At 42.9% G+C, this 22,348-nt stretch overlaps 1 protein-coding gene across 2 annotated transcripts in view; it reads left to right on the top strand.

Annotated features, from left to right (window-relative positions):
* Positions 1-22,348, top strand: part of SLC6A1 (solute carrier family 6 member 1) — a 174,685-nt gene that overhangs the window by 66,114 nt on the left and 86,223 nt on the right. The window lies entirely within an intron of this gene.

The raw sequence follows: 22,348 nt of genomic DNA, 5'->3' as shown, positions 1-22,348 counted from the left end.
TTGCCCTTAATTGATTCAGATTCTGGAAATTTGGGTACAAATCGAATCTGGGATGATTTAGAAGGGCAGATTTGGACTCAAAAGAAATCAGGGGTGATTCAATTCAGGTACAAATTGATTTTTAAAAAATCAATTCATGCACATCCCTAATTTTCATTATTAGATTTGGAAATTGGATCCCCCCCCAGTTACTTTTTTTTTGTGGTGTGGGGGGGGATGAACACTATAATACAATGGCTGACATCCAGACTAATACTGCACTGGACAACAATGCATCATTGGGCAATTTTAACTGATCTCCCCTTTCCTCTGAAGCCCACTTTGCCTCCCTTTGTCCCTGAAGTTCACATTGCCCTCAAGGACATATTTTGGGGGAGCATAGCAGGCTTCAGAGGGAAGGGGGAAATAAAACAGCGCAGCTTTATTCTGGATGTCCGGTGTTGTCAGCTTTATACTGTATGTCATGGTTGACCACTGCAGTGCTAGTCTGCATGTCATCCAGTGACTTTTTTATGTTCCTTTATGACCGTGTATTGATTTCTGTGTATGCAAAATAAATAAATTGAAAATGCTGAATCAGAAGGTTAAATATTATTAACAGTAGCCTCTGTTTAATCTCTTCATCATGGATTCTTTTAGCTTTATTCTTTCAAGTAAAATGTTACTCCATAATGCAAAATACGATAACCTTAATTGCCATTTAATCAAAGAGGCTAATTAAGCTAAAATGTTTCCATGGGAAAGCAACTGCATATGGTTAATTGCAACTGGAATAGCAATTATAGACAATTCTGCTGCCCCTCATTGGGCAAACATGAAAAGTTCATAAAAATGAGGGTTGTTTAAAAAGTGTTTAGTTCCCTCAAAGCTCAGGAATTTCTCAAAATTATCCTCAGTCTGAACATAAGATTCCTGGATGGCTTTCCTTAAAATAAAAATTAAATGAGGCATTGAAAATAGAGTTGATGGAATTAATTTAAAAGTTAAGCTTCATTCCACTAGCTATATTTTCCCCATTTTAATAAATTACATATTGCCACACAACATAAATACACATTAGTAGCAAAAAGGTTCATGCTATGCTATCTATGAGTACTGGCTGACATCCAACTAACAATGCACTGGCCGAAAAGGGGGAGGGACAATTTTTTTACCAATTCCTCTTCACCCTGCAGCCATTGATGCCCCCCACAACCCTCAATACATATTTTCCAGAGGCACAAGTTGCTGCAGGTGGGAAGGGAGGATTGCCATCACCCCTCCCCCTTGAACTATGACAAGCATTCATCCATTATCACATCCCCAGTCTGGATATCAGCCATTATTTGTTTTTCAGTAGGACAATTGTATTCTACTGACACCATACAGATATAGTATAATTAAATTAGAGAATTATTACATCTTGAGGTTGTTCTCATAACCAGCTCTACCCGGGTAGGACAGGGCTATCCCAGGTAGGGCTGGTCATGGTAAGCGCCAGGGTCGCTCCCAATTCTTCCATTCCCCTAGGTGGCCCTGTTTTTCTACCTGGATTTACAATGAAGTAGGAGGATGCACACATGCTTCCTACCTCACTTGCCAGTCATGTGAGTAAGCGGGTTGCCAGAAGACATCTTACCCATAGAGATGGGGGCAAGGAGTGGCCCAGCACCAAGGAGTTATCTCAGTGCACCACACAGCTTGCTCAGTCTGATTTCCACTCCTGAGCACTCCTGATCACTGCTGGTGTTGCCGCTGCACCAATCATGTCAGCCCATGGCATGGTGGAGCCCAGGAGCAGCATGGAACAATCACCCATACCCAAGGGGGAAAGATCTAAAATACTGTTTAACACGAGCTGTCAGGCATGAGGAGAGGTATTGTTTTCATTTTAAAATGTTGTCTTATCTTCTTTAATTTATGTTTGTAGGTTTTAATTGTACAGCACTGTGGAATTCTTGATTAATATTGTTATATAATACAGGCCTTGGCAAATTTTCTTTGGATCTCGGAGTCAGCCCAAAAATGTAGGTCCCAGACATTTGACAAAATTACCAGATTCAGTAATGGGCACTGTGTGGAGGGGTAAATGTGGGGAGGGTCTTTCTCCCTTTTATAAGTAACATACTTTCAATAGAAACAGGGCTGGCTGGGACAAATAGAGCTATTTAATACAATCTGTATCTCTGAATAGTATAGCCTAGTGCCATGGTTAAATTTCTGGGTGACATGGTTCCCTGGTGCCAGGGATTTGTCAAGCCATAATATAATATCTATATCAATCGATCAATCAAATTGACTTTGTAAACTACTGACTCCGAAACCTTCCTACTGCTCACAGGAAGTGAGTGACTACAAGATATTAAAATGTTCAAGCAACTTTTATATTTATACTCACATTTATTAAAAGGGGAATTTTTTAAAAAAATAATATTATGAGTGGTCTCCCTTTCCACTTCACACACAGAAAGTAAGAAGAGTTGAACCCAAACTTCCCCCAGTCCCTCCCCACTGCCTACCTGAGTACCTACATCATGGCAGTATGTAGGACACAACTCAAATGTGAAATTGCCGACCTCCTTGCAAAAATATATAACTTATCCCTACAACCAGGCTCCATACCAGAGGACTGGAAAGTAGCAAATGTAACACCAATTTTCAAAAAGGGATCCAGTGGTGATCTGGCAAATTACAGGCTGGATAGCTTAATGTCCATTCCAGGCAAATTGATGGAAAGCATCCTCAAGGATATAATTTTAAAGCACCTAGAAGATCAGGCCCTGATGGGGGAGAACCAGCATGGCTTCTGCAAAGGTAAATCTTGCCTCACAAACCTTTTGGAGTTATTTGAGAGTGTCTGTAGGTGTGTGGATAAAGGTGATCCAGTTGACATAGTATACCTGGACTTCCAAAAAGCTTTCAACAAAGTTCCTCATCAGAGACTCTTGAAAAAAACGTAGCAGTCGTGGGATAAGGGGACAAGTACATGTGTGGATTGCTAACTGGTTGAAAGACAGGAAACAGAGGATAGGTATAAACTGAGAGTTTTCGCAATGGTGGGAAGTAAGAAGTGGGGTCCCACAGGGATCTGTACTGGGATAGATGCTTTTTAAATTTATTCATAAATGATCTAGAAGTTGGGGTAAGCAGTGAGGTGGCCAAATTTGCAGATGACACCACACTCTTTATGGTAGTAAAATCCAGAACAAATTGTGAGGAGCTCCAAAAGGATCTTTCTAAACTAGGGAAGTGGGTGACAAAATGGCAAATGCAGTTCAACGTTGGCAAATGATGCACATTGAGTTGAAAAGCCCCAACTTCATATTTACACTCATGGGATCTGAGCTGTCAGTGACTGACCAGGAGAGGAATCTTGTGGTCATGGTGGACAGCTCATTGAAAGTGTCAGCTCAATGTGCGACAGCTGTGAAAAGGCCAATTACATGCTAGGGATCATTAGGAAGGGGATTGAAAATAAAACGGCTAATATGATAATGCCCTTATATAAAACTATGGTGTGGCCACACCTGGAGTACTGCATACAATTCTGGTCACCACATCTAAAGAAGGACATTGCAGAAATGGAAAAGGTGCAGAAGAGGGCAACCAAGATAATTAGGGGCCTAGAGCACCTTCCTTATGAGGCAAGACTACAACATCTGGGGCTTTTTAGTTTAGAAAAAAGATGACTGCGGGGAGACATGATAGAGGTCTATAAATTCATGCATGGTCTGGAGAAAGTGGATAGAGAGAAATTCCTCTCCCTCTCCCAAAACACTAGAAACAGGGGTCATCCCATGAAATTGATTGCCAGGAATAAGACCGACAAACGGGAGTACTTTTTCACACAATGCATAATCCACTTGTGGAATTATCTGCCACAAGATGTGGTGACAGCCAACAACCTGGATGGCTTTAAGAGGGGTTTGGATAACTTCATGGAGGAGAGGTCTAACAATGGCTACTAGTCTGAGGGCTATAGGCCACCTCCAACCTCAAGGCAGGATGCCTCTGAGTACCAGTTGCAGGGAAGTAACAGTAGGAGAGAGGCCATGCCCTCAACTCCTGTCTGTAGGCTTCCAGCGGCATCTGGTGGGCCACTGTGTGAAACAGCATGATGGATTAGATGGGTCTTTGGCCTCATCCAGCAGGGCTGTTCTCATGTTCTTATGACACAGTTTTCTACCCACCACTGGGGCCAACACATCACACAGCCAACTAAGCATGTACTGGAATCTGAGTGACATATACAACTATCATAACTAAAACCAGGGTGGACCAAGATTGGGATCAACACAGAAGAGGGGACAATGTCAGAGATCCAGTTTCTGTATGAAGAATAAAATTTTCTAAGAGCTACAATAATCGGTACAACTTATTTAATTCAGTTAGAAGAATGGCTTAACTAAATATCCCTTATCCTATGGACTGGTTCTTATGATCAAAAATAAGGTGGAGGAGTTACCAGCTAAGATTCTGGAACTGTGATTTCTCCCAAAAATCTATTGTGTGAGTGGCAAAAGTTTTGGGCAGAGGACCTTGAAGTGATCGTGTGTGAGGAGGCAATCAGTTGGTGAGGGCAACTGACATCAGTGACCCTATATTTGATCTAGGGCGTTCTAGTCCAAGAGCGGAGGATTTCATCTCCCTACACTGACCAACTACGATTGACTCCTTACACACTATCACTTCCCGGTCCTCTGCCTAACATTTTCACTGCCCACACAAGCGGCCATGGCTCCGGCATCCTAGCTGGTGGCTCCTCAAGCTTACTTTTGATCGCAAGAACCAGCCCATTGTATAGAAAGTAATAATTAAATTTTCTGCAGACTTTGGCACACCAAAGACATTTGAAGTTTAAAATGTGACTAATAGTTGTGTTATATAAAAAGATGTTATAAAATGCGTATATGCACAAAACTAAGAATTTTCTTAAGTATTTCCTGGGAAACTTGGAAACTTATGGAACTCTATTTAGACTGATTCTATGCAAAGCATACAGTCTGAAGACTTTCTCATTTCAGTTCTGATTTCCAATTTGAAATAAAATAGATATATTTCACAGGCTAATTTTTGATGCTAATTAGTACATTCATAATTACTGCACCATAATAACCCAAGGCATCTATCTTCCTCTAGAGAGAGAGAAAAATAATCCCTTTTTGAAAAATACATTCAGTAATCTGCTCTGTGCCAGAAAAGGGCACCCAACAACAACAAAGAGATATTAGAAAAATGATTATGCAAGTTCCTATTTCAGTTCTGTGAAAACTGGCCAAGTAATGTTCAGCTTTTTAACATTCATGGATTGCATAAATTAATAAACATATCCCCCCTTCTTTGCTTTATTTACATATGTAACAACAGTCAGTTTATATTGTCACTTTTCTCAAAATGTATACTGCATTTACCCAAATTGAAGATGACTCTGAATTTAAGACAACCCCCTTTAAAAGTAGAGGTTAAATATAGGTCATACCTGCATTTACTCAAAAGGACCAGTACCAAGGGTGTAGCTATAATTGAATGAAAGGGTTCAAAGAACCTGGGGCCCCAGCTCCACCCCTCCCTTTTTTCTTCATTATCTCCCTCACTCTGAGGGACCACCTGAGAGAGGGGTGAACATAGGCCCCCTCTCCCCTAGCTATACCCCTGAACAGGACACTGAATTTAAGATGACCTCCTGATTTCTATAACCCAAAAACTTGGGAGGAAATCTAGTTTTGGATCCAGGTAAAAACAGCACATAACAAGACACTCTGGGGGCCCAATCCAGGCAAATTTAAAATTTAAAGTCCCACTAGTTTCAAGGTAAGATATTTAAGTCTGTATTTCACTTCCATTGAAAACTGTGGGAGTTAAACTGTTTAATTTTAGGCTGCTTTATTTCCTGCATCTTCAGACATTCATTTTATAAAGCTAGAAGAACCAGTAGTGTTGCCTACTGTTACTGAAACTTCCTTGGATAGGGCCTGTTTTTATTGGGATTCCCTTTGACCTCACGGATGGAAGGGTTCATCAACATTGGCAAATATTATCATCCAGCTGAGGGAAATTGGGGACCATCTAATTAATATTTAGCCCCTGGACCTCTCAGAGTCTTTAAATGTTACTGCCTGGAGATTAACCCCTCAATATTTTTGTCAATAGTTTCCATGATATCAAGCTATTAACATATTTAGGACTGATTTCAATCTTTCCTTGAAATTGATGCTAATTCCTGGGGACTCCATGACAGTATTGCAGGGCTGGCAACCTTAAGAACCAGCAAGAAAGAACCAGCCAGAAAAAGAAAGGCAACTTGAAATTAATCATATCTGGGCTGATGAAGAAAAAGAATTATAACACCAGTCTTCGGGCCAATTTACATGGTCTAGCCAACTCACAATTAAAACAATGGCCAGGTTCACTCATAACACAGTACCTGAGGTTTCTGTCAGCTGCTGCTGCAACCTCAAGAGCTCACATGAATCTTACGTAACAATATTCCAGGTGTTGGGTTTTCTTCTGCAAGTAGGTTTGTATGACAACACATTGGCATATCGTTACCAAGCCTGGAAACAGAGACTCATGTGGGGATAAGGAAGGAGTGCTCATTCCCCAGATAGTGTCAACACAGGGGCCACTGTTATGTCTGAATCCGTCCAACATATGCCTAGATAAAACTGGAGCATTGACTAACTGCCATTCACTTTCTTAAGCATATCATCATTTAACATAGATGTTGCATTTTTCATCTTTTCTGTAAAATACAAGAGCTATATTGCATGTAATGATATATACAAAATATTCACAATATTGACGTAACATATGGACAGTCATTTTGCTATAACTTTCCAAACATCTTCATATGATTTTGAGTTTCTTTCTTTCTTTCTTTTTCTTTCTTGATTTGATTTGATTTGATTTGATTTGATTTCTATACTGCCCTTCCAAAAATGGCTCAGGGTGGTTTACATTAAAAACAACACTAAAATCAATTAACTGTTAAAATTGAAAACTGTAAAAACAACATAAAACCATTATTAAAACAGTTTTTTAAATCCTGGAAAACCAGGCCAAACCTTTATGGTTTAAAAACTAGAAGGTTTTTTAAGGCCAAACAGAAAGGTCTTAAGGGGTCTCCGGAAGGCCAATAATGAACTCAGATTACGGATTTCTGCAGAGAGTGCATTCCACAGCCCAGGAGCAGACATAGAGAAGGCCCGTCTCTGAGTCGCCACCAGACATGTTGGTGGCAGCTGAAGACGCCACCAACTTGTTTCCTGAAAACTCTTTATTCAAGGAGACTCTAAAACAGCCATGCTGGATCAGGCCCAAGGCCTATCAAGTCCAGCGTCCTGTTTCACACATTGGCCCACCAGATGCCTCTGAAAATCCCATGCAAGAGGTGAGGGCATGCCCTCTCTCCTGCTGTTGCTCCCCTGCAACGAATAAAGAGGCATTGTTCCTCTGAGGCTGGAGGTGGCTTATAGTCACCAAACTAGTAGCCATTTTAGACCTGTCCTCCATTAATTTGTCTAAGTCCCTTTTAATAAGAACATAAAACAGCCCTGCTGGCACCCATAAATTTATGAGAGAAAAAAGAATGGGCATAAGCTAGTCACAGTAACCAATAGGGCAGGGCTGTGCATCATGACAGGTCCAATAGGCATATTGGACCAAATGTGCCCTCTGTTAGGCATTATTGGACAGAGTACCATCATGAGAGCAGGGAGCTCTCTGACAGTCAGGAATCCACCTGAGAGCCCCTGGTGGTGCAGTGGTAAAACTGCCGCCCTGTAACCAGAAGGTTACAATTTCGATCCTGACCAGGGGCTCAAGGTTGACTCAGCCTTCCATCCTTCCGAGGTCGGTAAAATGAGTACCCAGAATGTTGGGGGCAATATGCTAAATCATTGTAAACCGCTTAGAGAGCTCCGGCTATAGAGCGGTATATAAATGTAAGTGCTATTGCTATTGCTATCCCTGCTGTTGATTTGGATCTCTGCTGTATTTCCGGCATATCTATTGGACCATCACCCTGTTCTGCCCTCTCCCCTTCCCCCTCCTTTATCTGGGACCCAGTGGGGGTCAATAGACAGCATATGTGATGTCTTCAGCTTTGCCACTCACCTTCTGATGTTGATTCTGCATTCCCCCCCCCCACTGTAAGTTCCCATTAGGTCCCCAAGCAGTGCTAGGGATTGTAGGAATTGTAGCTTTTTAAAGGTTTGAAGCTATGGCATTCTTTTAAAATGTGGGGGATGGGGGCTCCACCAAATTATCAGAAATATGATCTGACGCTCCTGACCCAACAGCTGGGAGGGGCAATGTTGTCCCTCCAGACAGTCTCAGTGTTGGGTCAGATCAGATCAGAATCTGATATTTTGGGTCTTGCACAGGCCTAAGAGAGACATCTATAACAACTCTGAAATCACATAACTTCCAACATTTCAGAGATGAAAGCAGGAATACACTTGTAACAACCAATCCTCACGCCAAAGATTGCTGCCCCTCCACCCCCCATTACACACTGTTGAAAACTGGATTCCAGCTACAATATGCTGTGCACTGGAGAGTGCCTTAATGCCGTGCACCATTTACATGCAGGTACACTAGAGACATAATGCATCCAACAGGTGTCAACCATATCTATTTAACAAAGACAATCACTATTTTCTGAAATATGTCCCTGGTAAATCACTCTCCATATTTTTGCCTCTTTTGAATGCTTTGTTCAATTATTTTCATACAAGTTGTTATTTTTAAGAATTCACCTCCCTCCCCAGAGTGTCTAGAAATTAAATCTCCAATTGGCTGGGTTACTGGGTAGATGCATCATGTCTCCCATACACCTGCATGAAAACAGGTGCACAACACTAAGGCCCTATGCAGTGCACACCATATTGCAGCTGATATCCAGTCTTCAGAATTGTGTAAACGTAGGTTAGAGGCATGGGCAGTAATTATTGGTATGAGAGTTGGTTGTTACAAGTTTATCCCAATTTCCATCTGCAAAATGTTGGAGGGCATTGGCTTGGCTCCTTTGCTTCAGTAATCTGGAATAACGTGCTCCGCGTGTACTATTACCTGTTTTCCATTCCATGTTTGCAGTCAAAATTGTGTCATTCCTCTCTATACGCTCATAGGCATGTCCCTACTTTCATTGGTGAAATGTTGGAGGATATGGCATTCACCTACCTATCTGGAGATTTAATTTCTAGAGGTTCTGGGGAGAGATCTAAATCCTGAAGAATGAGAACCCAAGCAATTTACATGGGGGTGGGGTAAGAACAATGCATCCCCAAGAGGCAAAACAAAAGAAAACAAAACAAAAAAACACCCCCTGGGACAGGGCTCCCAGAAAACAGAGACTGTTCCTGGTCTATAGGGTTAGAGGGAGCCTATGAAACAACATATTCAAGCATCTTCAAACATAAATATTAAGATGTATGTTAATAACATGGGTGTAACAGAATAACCACTTAAAGCTTTGAAAGCAGAAAACTTTGGACTCAGAATGTTTTATATATATATATATATATATATATATATAAAAGATATGAAGGTGTTTGGAGAAGTTTGTGATAAACTTGGTCTGTGGTGAAGCTGTAACTCAGAAATCATTGATAACAAGTTTTTCAGTTAAGCTGAGGTGAATTTTGCATGAATTCTTCTGCCTATATGATTTTATATACTGATATTTCCTCAAAACTGCAGCCTTAAATTTAATGGCTATTGGGCTAGACTTCATTTTATTCCTAAAGATCTTCAAACTCTTTGAAAGCTTCATCTACTGGAAAGGCACAACCTCTCCTTTTGCTTATAGGTACATAACCACACACACACACACACACACACACACACACACACAGAGGTTAATTTCTTTTTTTTTCTTTTTTTGAGGACCCACTTGGATATGCACATTTAGACATTATAAAAGAACCTGCTGAATAAGCAAAGTATAGCAAGCAAGGTCTCCAAGGCCATTTGTTTCCTGTTTATCCACAAGCTACATAGTCTTTAGAGCACCTTACAATAGCTCATGAAATAAACATAACTATAAAAATAAATGGTATATGTAGCCATGCTAACTGGAGATAAGCAAGCACATTTTATTCTGTTCTGTCTTTAGCCCCTTGTTATGCTTTTATCCAAACTTCATTGTAGCTTTGGAACTTATACCATATCATCCCATTGTATCATTGTATGATACCATTGTATCATACCACAGGCACCAGGATATTGCAGTCCCCAAGTATTTGTGAAAACAGAGGCATTTGCCATAATTATTTCTGTCAATATGTAAATAACAGAGATTCAATCCTGCCACTTAAATAGCTGAATGCACTACTTTTTACACCAGAATATGCTCAGGGAAAGGTTGAAACTTTGTGTGTGTATTTTCAGAAGATATTATGAATGGCAATTCCCACTGACCTGAATGGACACACATTGTGTATGGACAGTCCTGCCACTCTCCTCTCTTCCTCCATTGCCTCCACTCACTCTGTAAAGTGTGCCAGCCCCAGCAAAGGTGAGAAACATAGTGAAGAAATTCCTGGGTAGATGCAGCAGTGGGGTGGAGGGAAGAAAGAACACAGAGATGATGGGAACAAGCCCCAGTGAGTGGGGAGGAATATGCTGCTTCAGTGGGTGGGGAGAAGAAACATGGCAGTGGGAGAGTCAGTGACTCTCCTCCGATTCCCATCCCCCAGCAGTCAATGTGCAGCCTTCTTGCTGCAACATCCACATTTCTTCCCCCACCGCCAGCTGAAGCAGCAGCATTTCCCCTTCATTCGCTCCCTCCACACCGCCACATTTTTTACACCGACCCCATCACCCACACCTGTTGAAGGAACCAGCCCCATTGTGTGTGTGGGGGGGGAGGGGGGAGAAACGTGGTGGCAACTGGAAGCAGCTAAAGCAAAACTGAACTTAAGAACATGAGAACAGCCCTGCTGGATCTGGCCCCGGGCCCATCTAGTCCAGCATTCTGTTTCACACAGTGGCCCACCAGATGCTTCTGGAAACCACAGGCAGGAGTTGAGGGCATGCCCTCCCTCCTGCTGTTACTCCCCTGCAACTGGTACTCAGAAGCATCCTGCCTTTGAGGCTGGAGGTGGCCTATAGCCCTCCAACTATTTAATTTAATTTAATTTATTTATTTAACATATTTTATACCTCCCAAAACTTATGTCTCTGTGCGGTTTACAAGAAGATAAAACCAAAGGTAGAATATTAGTTAAAAACAAAAACAAGAAAATTAAAACACAACAATATAAATTTTTTAAAAACAATATTCTAAAAACAACATTAAAACAATCAAAACAATATCAGTTAAAAGCCTGGGTGAACAGATGTGTCTTTAAAGAGTTTTTAAAAATTGTCAGAGATGGGAGGGCTCTTATTTCACTAGGAAACGCATTCCAAAGATTCGGGGCAGCAATGGAGAAGGTCTGTCCCTGAGTAGCCGCCAGATGAGCCGGTGGCAAATGTATTATTTATTTATTTATTTATCACATTTGTACACCGCCCCAAACTTTTGTCTCTGGGCGGTTTAAAATAACATCAAACCAGTTAAAAACATATACAAAACAATTTAACAATTTAAAAATAAACCAGAGTTTAAAATCCAAAAATATTAGGAAGCCGAGAAAGCTTGGGCGAAAAGATGGGTTTTCAGGTGTTTTTTGAAAATTGCCAGAGATGGGGAAGATCGTATCTCAGCAGGGAGCGCATTCCACAATCCCGGGGCAGCGACCGAGAAGGCCTGTCTCTGTGTAGCCACCAAATGAGTTGGCTGCTACTGGAGACGGACCTCCTCGGAAGACCTCAATGGGCGGTGGGGCTTGTAATGAAGAAGACGCTCTCTTAAATACCCAGGGCCTAAGCCATTTAGGGCTTTGTAAGTTATAACTAGCACTTTGTATTTTGTCCGGAAACCGATTGGCAGCCAGTGTAACTCCATCAGTAAAGGAGTAACATGGTCTCTCTGAGATGACCCAGAGACCAACCTGGCTGCCGCATTCTGAACCAACTGAAGTTTCCGGACTATGTACAAAGGCAGCCCCACGTAGAGTGCATTACAGAAGTCAAGTCTGGAGGTTACCAACAAATGTACCACTGTTTTGAGGTCATTGATCTCGAGAAATGGGCGCAGCTGGCATATTAGCCAGAGCTGATAGAAAGCACCCCTGGCCACCGCCCGGCTGTAGATGGACTTCTCCTGTAGACGGACCTCTCCTGATGATCTCAATGGGCAGTGGGGTTCATGACGAAGAAGACGTTCTCTTAAATACCCAGGGCCCAAAATGTTTAGGGCTTTATAGGTTATGACCAGCACTTTGTATTTTACCCGGAAACATATTGGCAGCCAGTGTAACTCCTTCAACACAGGAGTAATATGGTCTCTCCTAGATGACCAAGAGACCAGCATGGCTGCCACATTCTGGACCAACTGTAGTTTCCGGACTACTTACAAGGGCAGCCCCATATAGAGCGCACTGCAGTAATCCAGTCTGGAGGTTACCAGCAGATGTACCACTGTTTTGAGGTCATCTATCTCAAGAAATAGGCACAGCTGGCATATCTGCCAAAGATGATAGTGAAATCGAGTAGTAGTGTGGAGTATGTATGTTTTGAATTATAAGAATGGTTTATATATATAGTTATCGTGAACCGTGCAGATAGGTAAGAGGGGAGTCAATATTTACTTATGTGTAGAAATGAATGTAATTTGAATGTAAAGCTATTGTATAAGCCAATAAAAATTTAAAATGTGAAGCTGATAGAAGGCACCTCTGGTGACTGCCTTAACCTGGGACACCAGGGAGAGACTTGGGATCCAGAAGCACCCCTAGACTGTAGTAACCAGTAGCCGATGATAGACCTCTCCTCCATGAAGTTATCCAAACCCCTCTTAAGCCATCCAGGTTGTTGGCTGTCACCACATCTTGTGGCAGATAATTCCACAAGTGCATTGTGTGAAAATGTACTCCTGTTCGTTGGTCTTAAATTTCCTGGCAATCAATTTCATGAGATGACCCCTGGTTCTAGTGTGATGGGAGAGGGAGAGGAATTTCTCTCTATCCACTTTCTCCACACCATGCATGAATTTATAGACCTCTATCATGTCTCCCCACAGTCATCTTTTTTCTAAACTAAAAAGCCCCAGATGTTGTAGTCTTGCCTCATAAGGAAGGTGCTCTAGGCCCCTGATCATCTTTGTTTCCCTCTTCTGTACCTTTTCCATTTCTGCAATGTCCTTCTTTAGATGTGGTGACCATAATTGTACGCAGTACTCCAGGTGTGGCCACACCATAGTTTTATATAAGGGCATTATAATATTAGCCGTTTTATTTTCAATCCCCTTCCTAATGATCCCTAGCATGTAATTGGCCTTTTCACAGCTGCCGCATATTGAGTCAACACTTTCAACGATCTGTCCACCACGACCCCAAGATCCCTCTTCTGTTCTGGCACTGACAACTCAGATCCCATCAGCGTATACTTCACTTTGGAGGGGTGGGGGGGGGTTGTCCCAATGTGCATCACTTTACAGTTGCCAACATTGAACCACATTTGCCATTTTGTCGCCCACTCCCCCAGTTTGGAGACATCCTTTTGGAGCTCCTCACAATCCATTTTGGATTTCACTGCCCGAAAGAGTTTGATATCATATGCAAATTTGGCCATCTCACTGCTCACCCCTACTTCTAGATCATTTGTTAATAAAATAAAAGCACCAATCTCAGTATAGATCCCTGGGGGACTGCACTTTTTACTTCCCTCCATTTAGAGAACTTTCCATTTATACCTACCCTCTGTTTCCTGTCCTTCAACCAGTTACCAATTCACACATGTACTTGTCCCCTTATCCCATGACTGCTAGGTTTCCTCAGGAGTCTTTGATAAGGAACTTTGTCAAAAGCTTTTTGGAAATCCAAGTATACTATGTCAACTGGATTACCTTGATCCTCGCACTTGTTGACACCCTCAAATAACTCCAAAAGGTTTGTGAGACAAGATTTACCTTTGCAGAAGCCATGCTCGTTCTCTCCCAGCAGGTCCTGTTCTTCTATGTGCTTTACAATTTTATCCTTGAGGATGCTTTCCATCAATTAGCCTGCAATGGACGTTAAGCTTACCAGCCTGTAATTTCCTGGATCACCCCTTTTTGAAAATCGGTGTTACATCTGCTACTTTCCAGTACTCTGGTACAGAGCCTGATTGCAGGGATAAGTTATATATTTTAGCAAGGAGGTTGGCAATTTCACATTTGAGTTCTTTGAGGACTCTTGGATGGATGCCATCTGGCCCTGGCGATTTGCCATTTTTCAGTTTTTCCAGACAGTTTAGAACATCATCTCTTGTCACTTCTATCTGACTCAGTTATTCAGCCTCCATCCCCGAAAAGCCTGTTTCAGGAACAGGTATATGCTCCGTATCCTCTGTTGTGAAGATGGACGAAAAGAACTCATTTAGCTTCTCTGCAACCTCCATATCCTCCTTAATAATCCCTTTCTCACCCTCATATTCTAATGGTCCAACCACCTCCCTGGCAGGTTTCCTGCTTCTGATGTATTGAAATAAGTTTTTGTTATTCCCCTTGATGCTTTTCGCTAAATGTTCTGCAAACTCTCTTTTCACCTCCCTTATTGTCACCTTGCATGTCTTCTTCCAGAGTTTGTGTTCCTTTCTGTGCTCTTCATTTGGACAGGCCCTCCAGTTTCGGAAGAAAGTCTTCTTCCCTTTTATGGCTTCCTTGATGGTACCTGTTATCTATGCTGGCATCATCCTGGACTTAGTGGTACCTTTCCTCCTTTTGGGTATACAATCTAACTGGGCTTCTAGTATTGTGGTTTTGAGTAAACTCCATGCAGTCTGGAGTGAAGTGACTGATTTTCCCTTTCAGCTTTCTTTTCACCATACTCCTCATTTTGGAAAAGTTTCCTCTTCTAAAATTCAAAGTGTCTGTGTTAGACTTCCTTTGTGAATTTCCCCCCACATGTATGTTGAATTTGATCACACTATGGTCACTGTTCCCTAAAGGGTAGATTGCACTGATATCATGCACCAAGTCCTGGGTGCCACTCAAGATTAAGTGCAAGGTCACCTTCTCTCTGGTTGGTTCCAAGACCAGCTGTTCTAGGGCACAGTCATTCAGCATATTACTGCCCTGCCTCTCCTTGATGCCTCCCTGATTTCTTTCTGCAACTCCCAATTACTGTCAGCGTTTTGATCCAGAGGGTGACAGCAACTTGCTACCACTCTAGCATGCAACAGGTGAAAGAAATGCAATGGCAGAAAGTCCAGTGGGCTGCAGCCCCAGCATGCCTGTGCACACCTCTGTGCCTCCCTGCCATGCTACCAACATGTTTCTTCCACCACCACCAGCACCCGCCAAAGCAGCAGCATGGGAAAGAAGAGGGGCTTGCTTGGCCACTGGCAGCGGGGGTGGGATTCCTGCCAGGTGGGCACAGTGGCGGCTGGGTTACAGAGTCTGTAACATCTGAAGCATCTGGGTGGCCCCAGAGACAGTGGGACTGCAGGAACCTGGACTTCCACCTGAAAGTCTGGTCAGAACAGTGCCTCTGATGCAACAAGACCAAATGACAATGTCACAATACAGTACAGAAAAGCAGCAGACAAATAGGGATCTTACCAAGGAAACCTCCAAACAACCCTTTAGATGATCTGGTGGTACACAACGAGGGGCATCCACAGGTGTAGCAAAGACTGCTAGAGTTCCAACTGAACTCTTGCATTCTATTTGGGTTATGGACATAGGAAGGACAACTTTTAGCAGAGAGGTTAATTACACTGAGTATAATTCACAAATTACAAGACATTGAAAAAGACTACATGATCCAGTTTTGTATAAACATAAGAAAACCATCTCATTGCTGTATATTCCTGTACACTCATTCATAGCCTATCATGCACTTACAAAGAAGCAAGTCACATTCTGGATGTCTCCTTTCAGACAATGAGGCACTTCACACGACCCATGTGAGCACCAGGAGGGTTTGTGCAGAGAGCGCAGGCTTAGCCCACTCTCTCTGCATATGAGCAGCCTCCAAGTCCGTGGGTGGCCGGATCAGGGGCCACCCAGCCCCCAGTAGTCCCAGGATCACAGGGCATCCTGGAGAGACCCCCCCCCCAAGACCGAGAGGCTTGTTTTAGCCTCCCAGCAGGGGCCTCCTCGTGTGTTGCCACAGTGTGGAGCTGGGCCGTGGAGCTGCGCCATGACGGCCCACAAACAACTAAATGGAGTTAGCAGAGTGCTCGCACCACTAACCTCGTTTAAGGGGAGGTGTCATTTCAGTAGTTTGCTGCTGGGAGTCCTGTGGCTCCCATGGCAGCAGACAACCAGGAGAAATCGGGCTAGGCTCCCTTAGCCCAATTTCTCCTGGTCATGAGAATAGCCCCAAAGTTAGCCTATGGGCACTGTGGGCATCTTTCAGAGTTAAAATTCCAATATTCACTCCTGCCCCCACTTTAATGTTTAAAAAAATAAAAAATCTTCACAACTTCAGTGGCTTCAGTTTAAAATTTTTAGTATTTCTTCAACTCTCTGTACTTTTTGAAAGTTGTTCATATGGTGTCCATCTCTATATCCCCTTTGGAATGTGTATTGCTCTGGAGTTCAGACTATTCCTTCACTGAAGGGAATCTGGTGCCAGCCCAACTTACGGAGAACTAGATATATCCTATTTCTGTTCCCTTACAGAGGAAAACACAAAGGAGGGTACTTGCATCTCAGTGATTTTCAGGAGGTCAAACCCTGACACTGTCCCTCAGTCACTGATCAGATGGGAAAATGCAAAAAAGAAAACAACAAAAATGTTTGGTTTGAACACTCATATCATATCTGTGATCAATAATTAACCAGGTTAGGCTTAAGGACATTTCTTCCAAACTGCTAGTACAAACGTGTCCCCAACAAATCTATCTCAGAACATCATTTGCAGGGGTCTAAATGACAATGACGCAGCAGAGAAATGCTTCACTAACAAGCAGAAGGTTGCAGATTTGAATCCCCGCTGGTACTATATCGGGCAGCAGTGATATAGGAAGATACTGAAAGGCATCATCTCATACTGCATGAGAGGAAGCAATGGTAAACTCCTTCTGTATTCTACCAAAGAAAACTTCAGGGCTCTGTGGGCACCAGGAGTCGAAATAGACTTGATGGCACCCTTTACCTTTAAATGACAGAAAACTAATTGACGCAGAATCATATTCCTTGCAAATATCACCCTGGATTTAGTGGTTTCAGCTAGAGATGTGCATGAATTGGATTTTGTGATTTGGTTTAAGCTTGAATCAAGTTACAAAGTCCTCAAATCAATTCATCAAAGAGCAGGCATTGCTGGCTGTTTTGACAAATCAACTTGAATCAATTTGAGTAATTCAAGTGATTCAGCCAGAGGGAACAATGGGGAACTCAAATCATCCCATTGTTCCCCATGGGTAGGTCCTAGGGGTTGGGTGGTAGGGCATGATGGTTGCTACCTACTACCCAACCCACAAAAGAAATGGGCAAGCGGGCGATTAATTCCCCCCCCCCTCATGGGGGTTTTGAGGAAAGGTTAATTTTTTAAAATTGCCCGCTTTCCCATTGCTTTTCTGGGTTGGGTAGGTAGCATCCATCATGGGTTGGTAGTAACTCAACACACTTTGGTGTCTCTAGGACCTACCCATGGGAATAATAGGATTATTCAAGTTCCCCATTGTTACCTATGGCTGAAACAAAGTCCACAAATTTTGCATTGCAAATTTGCAATGCATTTTGCATCACTGCTTTGCAAAACACTGCAGAATAGAAGCACACAGTTAAAAGGAATTTGTCCCTCTTGACAAATAACACCACACATTTTTTCAAACACAGTCAAAAAATGGCCAAAAAAGAATCACTGACCCAGAATCCACTGTCATCCACAGTACCTGTGCAGCAGTAACGTCATTGGCACAAGTTGCTCTCTCTCACACAATTATGACTCCTTACTGCAGCATTGCAACAGCTGTTACAGCAGCAACTTTAGCAGCAAGCATAGCCATAAGCTCAACTAGATCAAGAGAACTCAGCCACATTTTGACTGAGTACACCTTGCAAAGCAGAATGCAGATTGAAGAACAGACCAGATCAGTGGGAGAAGCACAAACTGGTTTCAAGGTCATCTCAGATCAATCACCAAGAAAATATTACATACATGCATATAAAGATGAGCTGCCACACAATCCATTTCTCGCCACAACACTTTCTCACAAACATAACAAACTACAACTCAAGGAAGGCAGGCACCCAAGTTCTGCCAGCAAAATCTGAGATCCAGCAAAACCAGATAGTTAATAATATAGCAGCAACTGCACAGCATATTATACTCAGTGCTGAGAAAAGAAAACTACAAAATCAAATCTCCCTGTACTTCTTCTTTCCTCCTCTCCTGATGTATCCTCTTCAAGGGCATATTCAGGGCTTTTTCTACCAAATCTCCCCAGGCACTTTGAAAACATTTTGAAATTCCCTCCATTTGTGTTCTTGTTTGTTACAAGTAAAGGGGGGGGGATGAGTGAAAGGGGAATTTCTACCTTTTATTTCCAGTCAGTGGGAATAGTGGGGGCAGCCGCAGTGGCTGAGACATCGGCAGTGGGGACTCCTCCAACCCCCCCTGTTGACTTCCCAGATGACTGCCCAGGCTGGCTGTGGCCCAGTTCTGGCCTCTGCGCACATGTGGAAGACATTTTTGTGACCTGCAGAGGCCATTTGTGTCACCCTAAAAATTGCATGGTGAGGCAAATGCCTCTGAGCACGCACAGAGGTAACAAAAATGGCTTCCACATATGTGCAGAGGCCTGAAACGGGCTGCAGCTGGCCCAGGCTGTCATTTGGGAAGCCCACGTGGAGTTGGAGGAGCCCTGCACTGCAGACAGTGTCTTTACCACTGCCGTGGCTGCTGCCACAGCTCCCACCACACTTGCCTCCATCACCTCCACCACCTGGAAATTAAAGGTAGAAATTCCCCTTCCGCTCACCCCTCCTTAGGCTAGCAAGTCCCCCTTTACTTGTAAAAGGGAATCTTTGCCGGATTCCACCTTTAGAAGTATATTCCTGAACCAGCCCATGAATTTCTTGGGCCCAGTCCGGTTCAAACTCAGATCACCCAAATTGTACCAGTTTGATATCGAGCCCAGTTCATATTGAGCAGGCTTGCAGCTCCCTATGTCTTTCTAAGTAGTATAATGCAAATATGAATCTGGGGAGAACTATAAATGGGGAACTAGACAAATACTAGAAAGCTATCCTGGCTTTAAGTGGGACACCATGCACAATTCAGCAAATTCTCCCCTTATCCTCAGAAGAGTATTTTATTTGTATTTTATTTTTAAGTGGAAGGATATGTGCATTAGGGATGGGCAAAAAACTTCAACGTTGAAACGTTTTGACTCAAAAGGGGCTATTTCACATGTTTAGAGATGGAAATAAAACACCCTTTAAATAAAGGGCTTGTTTCGAGCTTGGAAGAGAACAACCCTGTTTTGATTCAAAACTTAACAACATTTTGGGGCTATTCTTACAATCACAAAAATCGGGCTAGGAAAATCCTAGCCTGATTTTTGTGATCGTAAGAACCACCGGGCTTGTAGCCGAGCCCAGTGGTTCTGGAGCGGCTAACCCGCTCCGGTAGCCCACCCCTTAGCCTGGGTTTGCGGAGCAAGCACTCCACAAACCAAGGCTATCTGCTCGTGAGTAGCTGCGCCGCGGCTCCGCTTAAAAGCAGCCTCCCGGCTCAGGGGTCTCCCCAGTATGCCCTGTGTGCTTGCGCAAGGCATACTGGTGCTTCCAGGGGCTGTGCAGCCCCCGAGCTCCCCAGCCCCTGCCGACTCCGTCTCAGAGCCGGCCATCGTGTGGGTGACAGATCCGGCCGCCCAGGGCTCCCTGCCCGCTCAGCACCCTAAACTGGTTCTCACTGATCATGAGACCCAGTTTTTTGAGTGCCATTTTGGAGGCCTGTTTTCCCCTTGCAGATTGGTTTCATGACACTGGCTTGGGATTCTAGGTGGGGTTGGGAGATGGGGAAAGGTTAAAAATTTGTGAAAGTAGCACTCATCATGCCCTACTACCCAAACCATTTTGGTGTCCCTAGGAGCTACCCATTGGGAACAATGGGGTGTTTCGAGTACCCCCATTGTTCCCTATGGCCGAAACATTAAAAACATTTCGAATTTTGTTCTCTCAAAACAGCCAGGTCAACTGCTGTTTTTACAAAGTGTTTTGGCTGTCTGTGTTTTGCTTCAAGCTCAAAACAAAACACAAAAGCTGTTTGATGCACATTCCTAGTGTATATGCCTATGTGCTCCTCTAAAAATAAAATAAAATAAAAGGTCTTTGTACTTTGAAGTGAAAGTGAAGTAGGATCTGCTGCACTAATGTGAAAAAGTTGTGATCTTTGCATTTACTAAAAGGAATGTCTATGCAATCATGTGTAAGGTTGCATGCTGGCAATACAAACGAAAGAATAGACCATCAGTAAAAACTGTGGCAATCTTTTCTCTTCCTTTTTTGTAAGTGAAATTGTTGGGTAATACGAGGAAGTAAGGGCTAGTACTTGCTACTTTTATGGCCTTGCTCATTTCCTTTCATGATGAAATAAATTTTGTTTTTCCTATGCATTTATATGATAGTTGCTCTACATATTGTTACCGTAAGCTATTTTTAATTTCTAAGTTCTGAACATTTGAAAATATTCTAATCCCACAGCAATATATGAAACTTCTTTAGTATTGCTTAATCATTTCAGGTGGGTTCTTTTTCTTCCATCACTTCTGTTACTTATTTTAAAAAAGAAATTTGCTGTAAAAGTATTCCTATTACAAAGTTTTTAGTTATTAGCCCTGAAACAGATCTTACTAACAGGATGGATACATGAAGCTGCTTTTACATGTATGTCTGAAGGACCTTTTCTGTGGGCTCCTGCTGGTGTCCCCCAGTAGGGATGTGCACAAAACCAGTTTGCCTGGTTTGGTTCAAATTTGAACTGGGTTCAAACCAGGAGGGGATGGTTTGGTTTTGGTTTTGCTCAAACCGCCCCCCCCCCCCAAGTTCAGTTTGAATTTGAACCATGTCAAACCGGTTCAAACCAGTTTGAACTGGTTAAAATCTCCAAAAGTGAGTGGGGTGGTAGCTGGCACCCATGGGTACCTACTACCCAAACCCCAAAGCAATTGGACACTCGTACGATATTTTATGAATTTTTGATTTTTTAAAAATTTTTCTCTCATAGGGTATAATGGGACTCGAACCAGCCCATTATTCCCTATTGTGGAGCACCCATGGGTGCCAACAACCACCCAAACCCCGAAGCAATCGGACACCCCTACAATTTTTCATGAATATTTGAAATATTTTAATTATTTTCTCAAAGGGTATAATAGGACCTGAACCAGCCCATTATTCCCTATTGTGGAGCAACTAGGGGCACAAAAGTGGGGTGGGTGGTAGTGCCCAAGGTGCGCAAGGAAGCTATCAGAATTATTTGAAAGGAATTGGGCAAAGGGCTGATTTTTAAGTGATTTTTGAAGTTTATGTGCCTTTAAGGTTAGCAATGAGGGTGGATTCATGGTTTGTCATTGAAAAGCTTATATGCTACCAAAGAATCTACACATCAGAAACAACAAAACCCAGTACCCCATGGGTTAGCATGGGGGTGGTTAGCACTCTCTGTGCACTACACCACCACTCACTCTGGGCAACCCCAGCACCCCACAAGTGGCTTTAAGGTTTTTCTCCATAGGGAAGAATGGAGGTTTCAGCAGTCCCATAACTGCACTTGGGGGGTGCTGGGGTGGCCCAGAGTGAGTGGTGGTGTAGTGCACAGAGGGTTCTAACCACCCCCATGTTAACCCATGGAGTTAGACTGAAGATTTTCAATGACAAACCATGAATCCACTCTCATTTGCTTTGAGCCAGAGCCAGCGTGGAGTAGTGGTTAGAGTGCTGGACTAGGACCAGGGAGACCTGAGTTCAAATCCCCATTCAGCCATGATACTAGCTGGGTGACTCTGGGCCAGTCACTTCTCTCTCAGCCTAACCTACTTCACAGGGTTGTTGTGAGGAGAAACTCAAGTATGTAGTACACTGCTCTGGGCTCCTTGGAGGAAGAGTGGGATATAAATGTAATTTTTTAAAAAAATCTAACCACTTAAACTTCAAAAATTACTTAAAAACCAGCCGTTTGCCCAATTCCTTTCAAATAATTCTGATAGCTTCCTTGCCCCCCTTGGGAACTACCACTCACTACACTACACTCTAGGACAACCCCCCTCCCGACATGAAGCTATACATTTGCTGCAATCCTCATTATTCCCTATGAGGAATTCC

This window comes from Hemicordylus capensis, chromosome 2 (genome assembly GCF_027244095.1).
Source record: "Hemicordylus capensis ecotype Gifberg chromosome 2, rHemCap1.1.pri, whole genome shotgun sequence".
NCBI classification, from domain to species: domain Eukaryota; kingdom Metazoa; phylum Chordata; class Lepidosauria; order Squamata; family Cordylidae; genus Hemicordylus; species Hemicordylus capensis.
The sequence above is the reverse complement of the archived record's forward strand: the minus strand, read 5'-3'. Positions and strand labels throughout refer to the sequence as shown.